Raw genomic sequence first — 19,353 nt, 5'->3', positions numbered from 1 at the left:
TGACATCGTTGGACGCCATATTTGTTTCCTAGGCGTGCAGCCTATGCGCGCAAGGGCTACTTAAGGCGGTCAGTTCAGCGGGTCAGCCGGATAAGATATCTGAGTGCTACTGCCTGCCATTTGATCCTTGCGCATAGCGTTACTCTGAGGGTGCGCTTGCTTGTTTGTTTTTTAAAACTTTCCTGTTATTATATCTGTGTTTGCTTTAGTTCTTACCCCCTGTTTTTACTTGGGATTACTGCCCTCTTACTTGCACGATAATTGCTTGACTCCACCGCTGCTTAGCGGGTCCTGTCATCGGGTTAAGGAAGTCGGGGGAACTTTGGGCGCCATCTTGGCTTGGGATAGCGGCGGTGACCTTGTTGGACGCCATATTTGTTTCCTAGGCGTGCAGCCTATGCGCGCAAGGGCTACTTAAGGCGGTCAGTTCAGCGGGTCAGCCGGATAAGATATCTGAGTGCTACTGCCTGCCATTTGATCCTTGCGCATAGCGTTACTCTGAGGGTGCGCTTGCTTGTTTGTTTTTTAAAACTTTCCTGTTATTATATTTGTGTTTGCTTTAGTTCTTACCCCCTGTTTTTACTTGGGATTACTGCCCTCTTACTTGCACGATAATTGCTTGACTCCACCGCTGCTTAGCGGGTCCTGTCATCGGGTTAAGGAAGTTGGGGGAACTTTGGGCGCCATCTTGGCTTGGGATTGCGGCGGTGACATCGTTGGACGCCATATTTGTTTCCTAGGCGTGCAGCCTATGCGCGCAAGGGCTACTTAAGCCAGACACTTTACCGCGCAGCGGATACGCGCAGTGGTGGGCGCCCTCTCTGTGCCTGAGTCGCGCCAGAGTCCTGCCCGTCTGCGCTCGTCAGCGTCTCGGCGGCGTTCGGTGCGTCGGAGTCGTTAGTATTGGACCTCCCTGTATAAAGATTACCGGTCGTAATCATGGTATGCTATACGGCGGATACATTACGGTCCCTGCAGAAGGTTGTTTGTGCCTGTCGCAGAGTCTTTCCAAGACGATATAGGGGTAAGAGGCGATGCCCGGGGTGTGGTTGGGGCCCAAGTACGGGTTCAGTTAGCATTTTAAATAGGGAGGTGGATTATGGGAAGCATCTCTTATTGCTTTTGAATACCAGATCCTTGTGCAAACATGCTCAGGACATCTACGATCTTCTGGTTTCTGAACAACCATCTTGCCTAATGCTGACCTGCCCGACACCAGCACCTGCCATGCCGAACACCAGCAGCAACCACCTCAAGTGCATCCTGCTCAACACCCGCTCCGTCCACAGACACGCCATCGAACTCTGGAACCTCATCGACACCACAGCCCCGACGTCGCCTTCATCACGGAGACCTGGATGAACGCCTCCTCAACGCCCGACATCGCCATCGCCATCCCAGAAGGATACAAGATCACCCGGAAGGATCGCAACGCCAACCAGATGGGAGGAGGCATCGCCATCATCCACAAGAACACCATCCGCATCACGACCAGCACCGACAACTCCCCACCCTCCGCCGAACACCTGCACTTCCAGATCCACACCGACCCGAAGACCACCCTCAGAGGCACCCTGATCTACCGACCTCCGGGACCACGCACTCAATTCAGCGAGGACATCGCCGACTTCGTCAGCCCGCACGCCCTCCCCTCCGCCGACTACATCCTCCTGGGGGACTTCAACTTCCACCTGGAGAACAACAACGACTGCAACACCAGCACCCTGCTCGACAACCTCGCCAACCTTGGACTCAAGCAGCTGGTGTCCACCCCCACCCACCTCGCCGGACACACACTCGACGCCATCTTCTCATCCAGCAAAGACATCACCTTCAGCCACGCCACAGAACTCCACTGGACGGATCACAGATGCATCCACTTCACCTTCAGAAGAACGACGATCCACCACCACCAGCAACAGGCTGCCCGAAGAAGCTGGAACAAGATCACAGCCGACCAGCTCGCCGCCTCCCTGAGCCAGCACCCTCCGGCCAGCTCAGCGAACCCCAGCCAGGCCGCCGACAACCTCACGAAGTGGATCAGCGACTGCGCGGACGAACTCGCCCCACTGAGGACCCCACCCAGCAGACCCGGCAGCAAGAGAGCCCCTTGGTTCACCGACGAACTCAAGAGCTCCAAGAAGTACTGCCGCGCCCTCGAGAAAGCCTGGAGAAGGGAGCCCACGCTGGACAACAGGACCACCCTCAGGCTTGCCACCCGGAAACACCACCAACTGATCCGCATCGCCAAGAAGACGGCTTTCAAGAACCGACTGGACAACAACGCTCACAACTGCAAGGAACTCTTCAACATCGTGAAAGAGCTCTCCAACCCCAACGCCGGAAGCAACGACATCACCCCTTCGCAAGACCTCTGCAACTCCCTCGCCTCCTACTTCCACAACAAGATCGCGGACTTACACAACAGCTTCAGCACCCATCCGACCCACGCCACGACCGCAGCAACGCCACCCACCACCATCCTCCGCGCCTGGACCCCGGTCAACACCGAAGACACCGTCCACACGATGAACTCCGTCCACTCCGGATCTCCGACAGACCCCTGCCCTCACCACGTCTTCAACAAAGCCGACGCTGTCATCGCTCCCCACCTGCGGGACATCATCAACACCTCATTCGACACCGCCACCTTCCCCGAGAGCTGGAAGCACGCCGAACTCAGCGCTCTACTCAAGAAACCCACAGCAGACCCCACCGAACTCAAGAACTACCGCCCCATCTCTCTACTACCGTTTCCAGCCAAAGTCATCGAGAAAACCGTCAACAAACAGCTGGCCGCCTTCCTCGAGACGAATGGATCCCTCGACCCATCACAGTCTGGATTCCGGGCCAACCACAGCACCGAGACCGCCCTCATCGCCGCCACTGACGACATCCGAGCCCTGATGGACAACGGGGAAACAGCGGCCCTCATCCTCCTAGACCTCTCCGCGGCTTTCGACACGGTCTGCCACCGCACCCTAGTACAGCGCCTCAGCAACGTCGGAATCCAGGAGAAGGCGCTGGAATGGATCGTCTCCTTTCTCAACGGAAGAACACAAAGAGTCCGCCTACCACCGTACAAGTCAGAGGCCACCGAAGTCATCTGCGGCGTCCCTCAGGGATCCTCACTGAGCCCGACTCTCTTCAACGTCTACATGAGCCCTCTCGCGGCCATCGCACGCCAACACAACCTCAACATAATCTCCTACGCCGACGACACCCAGCTGATCCTCTCCCTGACCAACGACGACCCCGCCGCCGCCAGAGCCAACCTGCACAAAGGGATGAGAGAGGTAGCCGAGTGGATGACGACGAGCCGCCTGAAGCTGAACTCAGATAAGACGGAGGTCCTCATCCTGGGCTCCACGCCCTCCGCCTGGGACGACTCCTGGTGGCCCCCCGCCCTGGGCACCGCACCCAAACCGACAGACCACGCACGCAACCTGGGTTTCATCCTGGACTCCTCCCTCTCCATGACCAGGCAAGTCAACGCCGTCTCCTCATCGTGCTTCAACATCCTGCGCATGCTTCGGAAGATCTTCTGGTGGATCCCCACGGAGACCAGGAAGACCGTCACCCAGGCCCTCGTCACCAGCCGACTGGACTACGGCAACGCACTCTACGCCGGAACCACCGCCAAGATCCAGAAGAGACTCCAGCGCATCCAGAACGCCTCAGCCAGACTCATCCTCGACATCCCACGTCACAGCCACATCTCCGGACACCTAAGAGACCTGCACTGGCTCCCGATCAACAAGAGAATCACCTTCCGCCTCCTTACCCACGCACACAAAGCTCTCCACGACCAAGGCCCGAGCTACCTGAACAACCGAATCAACTTCTACGCTCCCAGACGCCACCTCCGATCCGCCAGCCACGCCCTCGCCACCGTCCCACGCATCCGCAGAACCACTGCTGGAGGAAGGTCCTTCTCCTACCTGGCCGCCAAGACCTGGAACTCCCTCCCGGCCGACCTGCGCCTGACCCAAGACCACCTCTCCTTCAGGAAGAAGCTCAAGACCTGGCTGTTCGAGCAGTAGCGGCACCCCCCCCCCCCCCCAAGCGCCTCGAGACCCTACGGGTAGGTAGTGCGCTCTACAAATTTCCTTGATTGATTGATTGATTGACGGAGACCTGGTTAGGGGACTCCTCCAACCCAGATATGGCAATTCCTCCGGATTATAACATCTTCCGGCAGGATAGATGGGAGGGGAGGGGGTGTGGCGCTTGTAGTGAAAAAATCGGTTGCATGCACCATTATTCCTACGGACGCGATTATAGGATCTGAATCCTTAGCTTTTTCATTAATATTGGCGCCGCACTACTCCTTTAAAGGGGTGCTAGTATACAGGCCCCCTGGACCAGTGGGTTCCTTTTTTGATGAGCTCCAGTCGATAGTCGCAGCGCTCGCTCTTCGAGCTGAGCGCTGTATAGTGGCTGGGGACTTCAATTTTCATATGGAGGATGGACTGGATCCTGATGTGATTAAGCTAACTGATGCCTTGGCTCCATTGGGCCTCGTTCCTTACCTATCTGGACCTACTCATGATAAGGGTCACACCCTGGATCAGGTCTTCTCTACGGTCCCTTTAGAAGTGCTTGCACTTTTACCAGTGCTATGGTCAGATCATAGGCTGGCTAAATTCCACGTATTGGGCATAAAGAAATGCTCCAATACTGCTTCTAGGCATCAGGGACGTATTTCTAGGGCGTATCATCGGGTGACGCCAGATATGCTGGCTCAAGCATCGCTGGATTATCCTTGTCCTTTTACCGGAGATTTGGAGAGTGATGTAGGGTCTCTGCAGGCATGGCTAACGGACAGGCTGAATGATCTGGCCCCCGAGAAGGCCCCTTGAGCAACATCTAAACCCCGTGGTGTACTGAAGCACTGGCGGCATCTAGGCGGCAGTGCAAGGTGGCTGAAAGGGCCTGGCGATCACAGTATGATCCTGAAGCCAGACTTGCATATAGGACGGCGGTTAAAGCGTATCATCGAGAGATCCTCCTTGAAAAAAAAGGTTATCTGGCAAGGGGGATAGAGGCTGCCTCTAACTCCTGTAAGGAGATTTTTACGATCGTCAGGGAATTTACGTCCCCTCGTCAGAATGCGACGTCGGTCGCTCCCTCTGAGCCATGGGTCTCCGCACTCGCCGACTTTTTCACTACTAAGATCAAATTGATCCAGGACTCCTTTCCTTCGAGGATGGCCGAAGGTTGTCCTAACCATGAGAATGACCTGAATCAGGCGGCCTTTATGGGTCCAGTCTTGGTTGCCTTTCCGCCTATTTCAGTTTTGTCATCGTCTGCTCTCATGGCCAATCTTAAATCTGGGTCGCCCCTGGACCCCTGCCCGGCCAAATTCTTGGCTAAGATGGTTGAAGTTGTCAATCCGTTGGCAAATCCCCTTCTGAATCTCTCCTTGAGTCGGGGTGTGGTTCCGCAGGTCTGGAAGCAGGCCATGGTTATTCCTCTTCTCAAAAAACCTGGCTTCGACCCGGAGGCTCTGGCCAACTATAGGCCTATTTCCCTTCTCCCGGCGCTGGCGAAGATCTTGGAGAAGCATGTGCATTCTGTGCTCTCCAATTTCTTGGAAACTCATGACCTGCTGCACTCTTCTCAATCGGGCTTTCACCCTAATCTAAGCACTGAGACGGTGCTTTTGGAAGTGTCTGAAGCCATCAAAGAGGTACTGGATGCAGGGGGCAAGGCTATGCTCGTCATGCTGGATTTGTCGGCGGCCTTTGACACCGTTCCCCATGAGGGTCTCCTCGCTAGACTTTATGACATCGGTCTTAGGGGGACGGTGCTCAGTTGGTTTAGATCATTCCTGGAGGACCGTCAGCAAACGGTCTGGGTCCCGCCCATCTCTGCCATGATGCCGCCATTGGGAGTGGGAGTTCCACAGGGCTCTGTGTTGAGCCCGACTCTCTTTAACATCTTCATGACCCCTTTGGCGGCTTTGGCGGAGTCCTGGGGGGCCCAGATCATATCTTATGCTGACGACACCCAGCTCCTCTTTACGTGCAGGAAAGGCGAAGATTTTGATGGGGAGAGTATACGTGAGTGCCTTGGGGCTGTGTTTAAATGGTTCCAGCATAACAGCCTCAAGTGCAACTCAGATAAATCGGAGGTACTCTTTTTCGGATGTCCATCTGATCCCCATTGGCAGGAATGGTGGCCTGCTAATATGTTCCCTCCAGCGAGCTCTTCTTTGCTTGCAAAGAATTTGGGCATCAAGATTGACAATGGCCTGTCGTTACGATCCCAGATCTCTGGCCTTACCGGATCTTGTTTTAGCCTGCTTAAAATGCTGCGAAAGTTTCTTCCTTTTCTCTCGGAGGATCATAGGAAGACGACGGTGCAGGCCTTGATTGGCTCAAGATTGGACTATTCCAACGTTCTATACTTTGGCCTTCTGGAATATCTGCTGCAACGGTTGCAGGTGGTCCAGAATTCGGCCACACGAGCAATTTTTGGCCGGCACAGGCGAGCTAGTGCCTCTAGTCTCTTGCAATCACTCCATTGGCTTCCGATCCGGAAACGGATAGTTTTTAAAGCCTTGACCTTAGCGCAAAAGGCCCTCCATGCTTCGGGTGCCAAATATCTCCAAAGGAGACTTACTTTTTACCATCCCGCCCGTACTTTGAGGTCCGAATCATTGTTTCTGGCCGTGGTCCCCCGTGTCAAAAAAGCCCGTATTGGAGGTCGCTCGTTTACGCTGTTAGCATCGCAATGCTGGAACGCTTTGCCTCTGGCGCTGCGTAGCACCTCCAATTTGCTGGCTTTCAGGAAGGGCCTCAAAACCTTGCTCTTTGCTCTTTAGTTGTTTTTGTTTACTTTATGCTGGGCCCTTTCACCGCTCTGTGTTGCGTCTTCTGTGGTAGGTGGTTATGAGCAAAAGCGCCGGGACACTCTTTTAGAGTAGCTGAGCGCTATATAAAACAAACTTTAACATAACATAAGTGTCAAGTGTAACAATTCATGGACATAGCCATGCATGGATTATTGTGTCGCCCTGGTAAAGAGGAGATTTTACCTGGTCTCAGGGTCAGAATGAATATGATTGGTTCCCAAGAGTGAGAACAAGCTGTAACATTGCAACCGAATGTCTAGTTGAATATTAAAAGTGTGTGTTCCTTAGATTATGAGGAAGATGCTTGCTGACTTTCTCACCTCGGCAGAGCTCCACTTCCCGAGTGCAAGGGCTTAATGCCCAAGCATTATTGTTCTATTGTCGGAGATATTTATTTGGTTTTCTGAAGCTGACTTAGCCTACTTGCCTAACCAAATGCCCTTTAGCAACCCATACCTGCTTTTTTTTAGATTAAGGATTTACTTTATGGACACTCTTTTTGCACTCTTTTTGCACATTTTGTTTTCTTTGCGTAATTCTTATTAATGTTGTTTTTCCTCATCCTGAAGTGTCGCCTCCTGCACCATTTAACCTGGTAATAAGGATGCTTCAATCTTGAATATTTAATTAAATTAATTAGTGACTTTGATTTCATTAAATTTGTTAATAAATCCTCTTAAACACACTACAATTTTCATTACTATTTCTTGTGGAGTCCACTTGGTCTCCACTGTTTATAGAAATCAATGTAAATGATTGCTCCTAGGACTCTCTCCAGGTGGGGTAAAAAAAGGTCCAAACGACCATTGGCGGGTGTGTATGATGATTACACCCGACCGTTGAGATTTAACAATCCCCGCTCGATCAGTAGTCAATGGGTGGAAATAGGTTTTATGTTTTTCCTGGACGTTTTATTAACGCAAGTGATCGCTTTAGGTAACTTATTTGCATTTTTAATATTTTGTGTTTCTCTATTTAAACTTCGAGATTGAAACATTTTAAACATTAATTCTGTATTTAGGTACTTAATGTTTGCCCTTTTCACCGTAGTATTATTTTCATTTAGACATTATAATTCAGGTATTATGGCCACAACGAGTGGAAGGTCAGAAGGGCATATAATTGGGGCGGGGGAGGACGGGAGTTGATAAAATAAAGCGATCTGATTAGTTAGGTGATGCGGGGAATTAGAAATGTTTCTGAAACACATTATGATCGTGCCCTTTTTTCAGAGATGTGGTGTAAGTTCCGCTAGATGGCAGCACATCCACGTAAAAGCACCACCGTTGCTCAAAATCTAGTAGAAAAAAAGGACAGATCTGAAGTGGTGAGCGGTTCAGTCAAAGCTAAGAATGCAGTCGAGGAAGAAATGATTCTACGTTGTTCATGCGGTGTTTACTATGTTTTCTTCTGAGTTATCTGGATCTCTTTTCTTAAATATTTCCTTAATTGATTTTTAAATGCGAACAAAGGTTTTCCATGCTATAAGTAGGTACTTCACCAGATCATCCCAGGTTTTGACAATTGATGTCAGCGAATAAAGTCTTTATTATCACTTTTACATAATCATATATATATATATATATATATATATATATATATATAAACAGAGTGTCTTTACACTATCGGTGTTTGGGCTGTTGGCAATTTTAGGGATCTCAAGTAGTTAGAGGTTTGATATGGGAGAGAGGGTGGGGGAGATTGGATTTAATGATATCCATTTCTGTGATAGGATCCAAATGACACTTTCCATCCAGAAGATTCCAGGTCAATCCAACCATATGGAGGGCAGGGAGATGTGGGGTGTTGTAGAGCATGGGGCCCTATTTATGGAAAAGTAGTGCAGCGCAGCAAGTCACTAAGCTGTGTTGGGTGACAGGGAAAGGCTAGAAGGCGCCATATTTAACAGAATACAACACATTCCTGTCCTTGTCTCTGTGTTGGCGTCTTTTTGTCTGTCTAACGCCAACACAGGCACTGTTGCACCATGGTTCAAGGTTGCCTGTGTTGCAGACAGGATTGCTTTTGTGCAGGAAGGAGCACCTTCTGCACAAAAACAATCGTGAGAGGCAAATTCCTCTTTCCACATGTGCAGCAGAATGGAGCACACACAGAAAGAGTAAGTAAAGTGGAGAAATAAAGTTATTTCTCCTTGGTTAATCCTCACCTGGGTAGGTGTATCTTTTTAACGCATCCTCGGGTTTACATGATCTTGTAAATCTGGGAATGCGTCAAAATCCATGGGCATTGAGTGGGAACACCCACACAACGCCAATGGAATGCTTTCCCAGGGCTGAGTAATGCAATGCAGTGATTTGCGCTGCTTTACTCCAGGTTTTTGGAGCCGCTCCGAGCCACGCTAAGTGGCTTTGCATGGCTTGGAAAATCTGTCTTAAGGTTTGCTTCACTCTAGAGCGACGCAAATGGCCTCATAAATAGGCCCCTTCATATTTAGTTTTGTTTATATAAAGACCGATATCTTAACCTCTTTATCATGAGACTTGTAGAAAGTCACCAACCTAAAGTTTCTGCTGCCCTAGGTGAAAATGCCAGGCACACACCATCACCCACCTCCCGTTTTCCATCACACAAACACCCACACACAACAAATCAAACATATTACTTTTTTAATATATACATCGCACAAAAACTCTGATTATTAATAATAATTCATAAGTATTTGTGGTACATGCAGACTTCGAAGCTATTTAAAAACAGATATATATTTACAGCTACACAAATGCCCGTGAGTAAACCTCTGAAGCAATGATGGAACCAGAGTTTAATTTGAAAAAAGAAAAAAAAACTAACTGGTAGGTAGAAGCCCGATTCAGCTGGCACCATCCATTGATCCTGGCAGCGATGTGAAATCCGAATACCGGTGCCACCTGCAAATCATCTTACACCTCTAAAAGAGACAGCTTGGTCACCTAAAGCTGTAATAGCCAGCGTTCACTGGTGCTTCTAAATTTGTTTTATGTATATTGAATTGTTAAAGATGTTGCACTTGTACTGTGTTTAAAATTAGATAGGCAGCGCCTCCAAGTGGCGAAATGTCACAAAGTTATGCAATAAATGCCGGTGCTGAGCTATGGCAAACACTGGCACAAATTACGCACTAGATGAAGCACAATTTATTGAATGAAGAGATTACATTAAGAAGCTGTGCTCTCTTATCATATATTTTGCATACTCCTCGACCTAATATCAAAATACATTAAAAAAATGTGGTATTTAAATTTGTGATTATATTTGTTATTAGCACTCTGAAACTGCCTCCCAACTGCTTGAGCGTTATATGAAATCAACAAATGGTGATACATATAACTAAGGTTATATATGTGTAAATATTTTGCGCTTTTTTTATTTTACAGTTATTTCTTTCTCACTTAAAGGAATATTTGGGTTAGACCTCATAGGAAGTGAAAACATTTTAATACAACCTACATGTTACTTTGCTTAGCAAATTTAAAATGTGTGCTTTTTCACTTTCACCAAGTAAATAAAATGTGTTATTGAAAAACTGACACCATGGCAATAATGCAATCAAGCTAAGATGAAATGGTTTCTTCCAGGGGTGTAGCCATTAATGGTGCGGCAGGAGCAATGGTACCAGTGCACATGTGTGTGAGGCCATCTGCATCCACAGTTGTGCCTCTGGTTTTCTACCCAACGATAGTGAATACATTAATGAATTTATTTGTGTCAATTAATTAAAATGTATACTATTAGCCACTAAATAATAACATCAATAGATAAAATCTGTTAAGAACACTTGAGCAGCAACCACAAATTAGAACACTATTGTAAAATACATCTCTATAGCAAAAAGTAAATAATTATGGTTTAAAAATATGGATCCTGCTCTGTGGCGGTAGTCCGCGTTCTAGCCCTTCGCTGCCTGATGGCGATGAAGATCATGGTAATAAATTTCCTAAAGCGTGCCAAATGCATGGGAACAGTAGTAGTCATACAAAATTCCAGCATATCATTTCAGGAGGAAACCCCATTCGACCTGAACACTGGTTTTAATTCAGTGTGGCGTGCAGTTAAAAACTCTAGGCAAGAGTATAGCAGGTTAATCATGGACTCTTTTCTATACTTGCAGAATTTGCAAGGCCTGCTGCCTGATGTTGCTGCCCTCTCTGGTCGAAATTCATTAATTGGAAGGACCATGAGTCTTCCTGTAAGGATACAGTGCCGGGTCTCCTTGGTTAATGCTGACTTTAGGTACGGTTGCTGTCAGGGCAGGACTGGCCGTAGTGGGCACCGGGCGTTTCCCCGGTGGGCCACCAGGGTGGGGCCAATTTTGTACCCCTAGGGGCCGTTTGTGTTACCAGGGGCCGGTTTCTGCAACAGTCTTTTCTCCATACGATTATATGAGTGGGACACCATATGTGATGGAATAAACAGATGCTAAGTCGACTTTCCTCGAAACGTTTGCAACCTGTTTCCCCAAGATGGATTTTGTGCTGGGATTAGGAACAGTGAGGGCTGTCCGCATGTCCAAATTAACATCTAGATCAAGAGCCACCTTTCTAAGATATAGAGGCCATGGATTGGTCGGAATGATGAAAATCACTCGATCCTTTTTTAAGGTATCTGGTTTGGCTTGTATGGTGTAATAGTACTTGAGGAAGGCAGCCTTACATTCAAGGTCTTATCCATGCAGGCCAAACTCCAGGCGAAGTAACAAGCAGAATTCTCCTGGAAAAGTGTGTTGACCATAGGAAAGGTTGAGTAGCAACATCACCTGCATGACTCGCAGGATGGCCTCTGCTGAAAGGGAGTAAAGCTGGTGATATCTGCATAAGTCAAATGTGACTGCTTGAGCCTTCCTGCTAATATGTTTAAGATATACACTTGTTTTGCCTATGTCCATAAATCAGACAATTCTACTTAGTTTTGTATGTTTGAAAGATCAATTGGTTGCCCAGCTCCCATTTTAGGTGTCTCTTGTTTTTGTAACTGCCAAAAATCTTCACCTTGTTATATCTGGATTAGCCAGCAGCTTGTTCATAGAATGTATTGTAAGTATGGAGCTCATTAAGAGAGCTCTGCAGACCAAATCTTGTGTGATCCAATGTAAGCAGGTCATCAGCATATTTATTTTGATATATTTTTTTCTCCTGATTTATATAGCGTGAACTCGACCCGAAGGCATTGGAGTGCTTTACATGAGGACCAGTTGCGTTACACAAGGACACATTCATTTTTTGGTATACACGGGGAGATTAAGTGATTGGCCCTGAATCACAGGATGTTGAGCCGATGCTGAGGCACGAACTTGGTTCCCAAGCTACAAAGTCAACAGCTATGACGTAAGGTCACATCCTCTCCCCTAATATTGCATCATTGGAAGCCTAACAGGGCCGATCTTTGGTGGGACTGCGTTTGCCCTTGTTTGTGAGTGACCAATGTCGCCCATGTGAAGGACAAACAACATAGGGGCTAGAAAACACCCTTGTTTTAAGCCCCGTGTGGTCAGGATTTCTTTGGTCGCTGAGTTGTCTGTGCCGGTCTTAACAATGACCCACATGTCTCAATATAATTAAATGATTGCTCTCAGGAAAATGGCAGGTATGCCCCAATCCTGCCAGCTTTGCCCGTAGTTTATTGTGGTCAACACTATTAAAAGCAGCATAGTAGTCCACAAAGCACGCAGATGAGGCAGAGAAGAAAGAAGAGAATCGCTATCGGCCAAATATGACAGGGTGACGATATTGTCGATGATAGAGGAATGCTGTCTGAATCCAGTTTGATTAAAAGGTATAATATTCGCTTCAGCCACCCCTGACTCAAGCTCATGGAGTACGATTTTCACGTAGGTTTTAGCCTCTACATCCTAAAGTGCAATTAAATGATAATTTCCTGGGATGGCGTTACTCCGCTTTTGAAGAATTGGCCGGATGATGGATCTGTTCCAGGATTGCAGAACCTCTGCCGCTTGAAAACAGTCTGCGTACAAGTAAGCCAATCTGTAATCTTATAAAGCATGACTGTTCACCTGTGAGTGTCTGAAGGCGCTGTGTGGGGGCGGGGGGGGGGGGGGGGGGTAGGGTCTGTGGTTTAGCCAAAGAGCCAGGTCTTGAGGTCCTTCCTGAATTGTGGCAGCTATGGTGAATGCCTGAGGTGCAGTTCCAGGTATTTGCAGCTAGGTAGGAGAAGGATCTTCCAGCTGTGGTTTTGTGAATCCATAGCATGGTGGCCCGGGCCAGTTTGGGGGAGCGGAGATTTCTGGCCGGAGTGTAGAAGGAGAGTCAGTGGTTGAGGTATGCAGGTCCGGCGTTGTGGAGGGGTTTATAGGAGTGCGTGAGGAGCTTGAATGTCATTCTTTTGTTGACAGGCAACCAGTGTAGGTCACTCAGGTGGCCGGTGATGTGGTTGCGACGTGGGTTGTTCAGGATGAGTCTGGCGGAGGTGTTTTACCGGCTTAGAGTAAGTTGCAGTAGTCGAGTCTGCTGCTGACAAGCGCATTTCCTGGTCTCGGTGGGGGATCCACTCAAAGATCTTACGAAGCAGGCAGGGCATGTGGAAGCAGGAGGATGAAACGGAGTTGATTTGGCAGTTCATTGAGAGCGAGCAGTCCAGGACGAGTAGAAGGGAGTGAGGAAGCCAGCCCAGAAGTCTATATCAGACTAAAAAAGTGCACGCAGGAGGCCATTGGGACACGGGCCCCGTTCTTTCTCATGGCCTTGATGGCTTTCTGAACAGAATCTTGTTCAAATAGCATAGACCCTGTTTTCACTTCTTCAGTACCTAGGTCTTGTTCCTTCCACATGTGGGTTTTGCTGTTGCGGACCGAAGATTCGGGATCTGCGCATAACGTCTGTACATATTCCACCCATTTCATTGTTCGGATGTCATTCCCTCTGACATCAGATTTATTATTTAGTATATTGATGTAAAGCCAGCACTCTTGATTATTGCAAGACAAAAGGGAAAGTAAATGTATCCTTTCCGATTCCACATATTTTACCTTTGTCTTACAAAGTAGGGTGCGATGGGCTTTCCTTAATTATGCGGCTGTAGTAAAGCCCTCGGGTTGGTTTTACCCTTACTGTATCTTCCAGCAGCAGCATTCAGAGCAGATTTACTTATTTGTAATTCAGTAACATACCAAGGTACGTTCTTCGATCTGAATTTTGTAGTTCTCGATGGGTGAAGTCTTCTTTGGCATACCAGGGTTTTCAAATGCCAAATCAGTGATTAGATCCCAGTCGCTTTACAAATTCCCAGAGTTGACGAGCGTTGTTGTCATTTGTATCTTCCAGATGTTAAATCGATCCTAGCTTGTCTTGCCCCACTTTAGTCACCGGACCAGCGTGGTTTATTCCAGTCCTGTGGACCTTCCTAATATATTTAGTAGGTTGCACCTGGGGAACTCCAGGTCAGACTGTATTATGACTGGATAATGATAGCTTTCTGTGCGTTCTGTTAGTGTATAGGATTTACATTAGGCCAGTAGCCATGCACTTACAAAGGTGTAATCTGACATAGCAATGCCTCTGAATGAATGTATAGGTGTATTAGCAATTTTATTGCTGGTTTGATTGTAGTGCAAGGAGGTAAGTTCATGGGTTTTTAACCAAGCTGGTTTGTCCCCCACTGAGGAGGGCTATAGTTGTGGTACAATTCTTCTATAGTTTCTAAATTAAGGGCCCGATTCACAGAACTAACTTAGGACAAAATCCTAAACTTACTACCATTTACTAATTTTGATATTCACAGAAGGCACTTACTCATTGATGAGTAAGTGCCTTCTGTGAATACCAAAATGAGTAAGTGCACTTACTCATTTTGGTATTCACAGAAGGCACTTACTCATTAATGAGTAAGTTCCTTCTGTGAATACCAAAATGGGTAAGTGCCTATTGTGAATACCAAAATGGTAGTAAGTTTAGGATTTTGTCTTAAGTTCTGTGAATCGGGCCTTATGTATGTTAAAGTCACCTGTTATTATAATCTCTTGGGTGGGAAATCTGCTGACTAGGTCGGTAAGCACCAAACAGAATGATGAAATCATGGCGTTCGTTACTTCTGTGGGTGTTCCAGTACACGTTGATTAATGGAACTTGGTTGACCCTCTTGTTGAGTTTGCATCCCTTATTTATGGCTGCCAAAAGTGATGGACAATCCCTTTCATTTATGTTGGTGTCAAGATTAGAAGTTGTGGCTATGTAGATTGCAAGGCCACCTGACGGACAACCAAAGTGATTTGTTTTGGTAGCCAGTTTGTTTAAACCATGAAAGCCTGCTATCGGAACTGGTGACAGCGCTCATGTTTCCTGCAAGAAGAGGAGATCAGCGTCCTTAATATATTTTAATGCCTCATCTTGAGTTTGCATCTGCCTTAGGCCTGCTACATTCCAGAAAATGGTAAAGTTGGACCTATGAAGAGCAGTTCCTGCATGCAAGCTTTTGTTGGCGTTAGTAGGAGCAATCATTAGACTTCTGTCTTTGTTTTTGAGTAGGTTTTGACTGGGTGTTTTGCCTGCTGTCTCTTGTTTCAGCAGACTTGGATCCTGAGATTGGTCAGCCGTTTGGAATTTGGGGCGCCATTTGTACCCCTTAAGATGCCTATAATCAGTTTGTGTTTAGGTGAAAAGCAATTGCTGTGCAAAGTGTGTGGGTATTTTCTGGTTTGCATGTCAATGCTCCATTATGCAAATGTATGCATTTCAATAAGAACTTGGGTTGCAATTGACAGGGTTCTCCAAGTTACTATCGTAGATTCAATGTTTGAAGATAAAGGAAGTTTGTCAAACTGGAATCTAAGACTATCATTAGTTTGGTATTGGGTCAGAGAATGAATGTGATGCAGAAGACGAAGCATGTTTGCCCTGTTGAAAGTGTCATTCTGGCCTCTAGATTTGTATGTTGGAGTGGAAATTGCTTTCAGTGATGCTTGTGGATCATACCACATCAGATTAAGTCCCGCCTTTTTAGATGAATCTTGTTTTAGGTTACCTACACTTTAAGGATTATTCAAAGAGAGGAACCATTCAGATTGTGGCCATTTGGGGGCACACCACTAGTAAACATGTCTAATGTTTCTTGAGGACTGTTTTAGCGGTTTGTCTCAACAGAATCGTTGACTGGCCAGTTCGCACTGGTCAGAGTGAGCTGATAAAAATATCTGCTTGCAGATGACCTGGGGGCTGAGACCATCATGAGCTAACCTCTGATCTTGTCTGAGTGGATTTCTGATGATTGTCCGCCAGGGGGGTCGTATTTCACAGCTGGACCAATGAGATATTTTTGAGCTTTGCATTACTTGGGATAGACTTTTGGAGGATAGGGTCATTTTTATGAATCCTAGGTGCAAGAATTGCAGAATGAAAAGCTAGATGCAAGTCCGTGTGTGACTGTGAAGTGGAGCACCCATCTGAGATGATGGAGTGATTTGTGTACACGCCGAAGTGAAATCGACACAGATACCTGATGTGTGACGGGGCGGGCATACCTGAATGGGTGCGCCGCTCAAGCGTATGTACTTTAGAGATTGTCGCTTTGTTGTCTAACTTGCCCTTTGGTCCCGACATTTTTTCAGGTTCGGGTGACCAACAGCAGTGATATGGCTGCTGGCATATTGTGATATTTGAAATACACTCAGAAGGGTTGCTAACTTGCTTTAACCGATTAGAACATTTGGGAATTCCTACAGGCGTTGCTAATGTACTAACGAGATACGTGGCCTGACCTTACAGCACTGTTTGGTAGGCTGGAACATGCACGTCTTGGATATGGGTTATGTTTAACATATAATTCTATGTATTACTTTTTTCTAGAAATCAATCCATGACAATAACCAGAAGGGCGCACTTATCTGATCAAGGAGTGATGCATACCAGGCACTAGGAATCTTACGAATGGCCCTGTGTGTGTCACAGAATTTGTGACTTTTGGATCCCCTTCGGGACGGAAGTACAACTGAAATTAAGGTTGATTCCTTTTAGTTCCCACTAGCAGACTTTACAAACCCCGCTGGGCACTCAGGCGGAGTACTAATTTCTTTGTGTCCTTTTTAGGTCTCGTGCCTAGCGTTGCAGTGCATAGCACTGCTCGCGCAGCGCGAGACCTCTTGTACGGGCTTCAGAAAGTTACCCACACGCTTGTGCGTGTGGGTTTGCTTTCCCCGTCTTCCATTTACTTTCGCGCGCTTTTTTTTTTTTTTTAGACCGCATACGATTGGGCAAAGGCGAGCGCATGTCCCGCCTTTGCCCCGCCCATTTCCACCGATGGCCAGCACGCGTTCGCCTCACTGCCGCGCTCCCTCTCCCCGCTGCTCTGTGGTGCGCGCGCACCACAACTTTCAATTCATTCTGCCTCGGTCCAGCCGCCAGCTTCCCAGGATCGCCCCGGATTTCCCTGCGTCTCCCAATGCCCGCCTCTCCGCACCTCGTCCCCGCAGTTGCTCTCCCTGGTTTCTCTTTCCTCTGCAGCGGCGGCGGACGGCACCAACGCGCCACATACAGTTAACGGTGAGTACAACTGCACTTCAAAAGCGGGTGGTGGGGGTGAGGAGTGTTCAGAGTTAACGCCATCTGCCCCTTTCATGTTATACATAGCGCTCCTGCCAATAATCCACATAGACAGCAGTGCTACCTCTTCCTCTCAAGATAGAGCTCCCACACCTTCAACCACAGGCAGAGTTCCCGCCCCTTCAGCCACAAGCAAAGTTCCCGCCCCTTCAGCCACAAGCAAAGTTCCCGCCCCCTTACTCGCAGGCAGAGTTTCTGCCCCCTCAGCCACAGGCGGAGCTTGCGCCTCTTCATCCACAGACAGAGCTCCCGCCCCATTAGCCACAGGCAGAGCGCCCACCCCTTCAGACACAGTTCCTGTTTCATTCACCCACAGGCAGAGCTCCCGCTCCCTCAGCAACAGACAGCTAGCCTGCCCCTCAGCCACAGGCAAGAGCTCCTGCTCCCTCAGCCATAGTTCCTGTTTATTTTTGTATAAGGCCACCAGATGGCTCCTTTTCATCAAGCACATACATGACGCTGAATTTTTAGTTTTTTTTATGCACGCCAATATTTTCATTGGTGTTCATTGGAACAATTGAGTACATTCGGACTTCAACTCCCAGAGCGCACTGCGCCCTTCGTGACATGGGGCCCCCGCTAGCGTTATGCATGTGGCACTGAAGTCGGTTTGGCCCTTTTGTGTTCCGTGAACCAGGCCCACTCACCTGTGACTACCATATGACAGAAACCGTATCAGCATAGACGTTTACCTCTAATCGCTCCGCACTGTGGTCCTTGAGTGCTTATTCTCACATTATACATGCTGGGCAGCTTTATCCAAATGCAAAGTGATGTAGTATTGAGCCTTGATAGCATTGGCATGTCTAACCTCAAGGAAACACTTACCTACTAAAACATATTACTGAAATGATATGTTCTTAAGGCAAAGGTCGGGCAGCCGCCCCCCCCCCCCCCCTTTGCTTTCAAGTGTGATGTATCTTTTTCACTTGCTCAGACGGAAGATGCTATTGTTACAGAGATGGATAACAGACAGCCCCAAGAGCTGCAGACCAGTTAATTAAGGGGATTTGATAGTGTTGACATAATAACTATTCATTGGCCATATGTAAAGTTTCATATTAAGAAGGCGCTGGCAGAATCTTCGGACTCACTGGTGAGGCCTGCATACAGAATTACATTTTTTCTTTCCTGCACTTCCTTTGACAATCCCTTCCTTTGTCTCACCTATCTTGTCCCCTCCCCCGTCACTTCTTCTCTACATGTTTTTCTTTCCTCTTCTCCTGTTTCTCTTGCCTTCTGTCTCACGCTCTCCGTTTGCCTCTCAACTTCCTCTGTTCCATCTGCCTACCTTTCTCTTTTTAGCTCATTTGCTCTCTCACCCCCACCCCCTCCTCTGCGTTTCGTTCAGTTCCTCTGATTCTAGCTTTTTCACATTCCAGAACGAGGCTCTTTGGCACTTAAGTGTTTTCTTCCTGCATGGAACTCAAAGGGTCTCAGACTGGTTGCAGCACCTGGACTACATCAGATGCATTTTTTATTTGATCTGTTGCATGCTATAAATAGAGCTCCTGGTATTATGGTATTTTATTTTTACATTTCCATATATATTTAACCATATTTATTTTTTGGCTATCTTACTGCTATTTATCTATATTTATTTTGAGTTTGGTGAATAAATGAAGTTGTAAAATTGTATATTTCGACATGCACCTGATAATCATGCACTCTTACTTTGATGCCTTTCGTGCTTTAGCACATCAAGCAGCCAATTACAATATAATAATGCGCCCACAGGTAAATGTTACCATTACGTTGTCGTATGCCATTTGATAAGGAACCCTCATCCTGTTTTTTTACTCTCCATGCCATCAATCTGCTCAGCTGTTTGCCTGGATTTCATGAAAGACCGCATGAAGAGACACTTGTAAGAATCCCAATTTTCTGTATTTTTCCACTTTTAAAAATAAATGCAGACAGAAAACAAACGCCAATAGCTCTAGATAAACA

The sequence above is a fragment of the Triturus cristatus genome, chromosome 6, assembly GCF_964204655.1.
Source record: "Triturus cristatus chromosome 6, aTriCri1.1, whole genome shotgun sequence".
In the NCBI taxonomy this organism is placed as follows: Eukaryota; Metazoa; Chordata; class Amphibia; order Caudata; family Salamandridae; genus Triturus; species Triturus cristatus.
The sequence above is the reverse complement of the archived record's forward strand: the minus strand, read 5'-3'. Positions refer to the sequence as shown.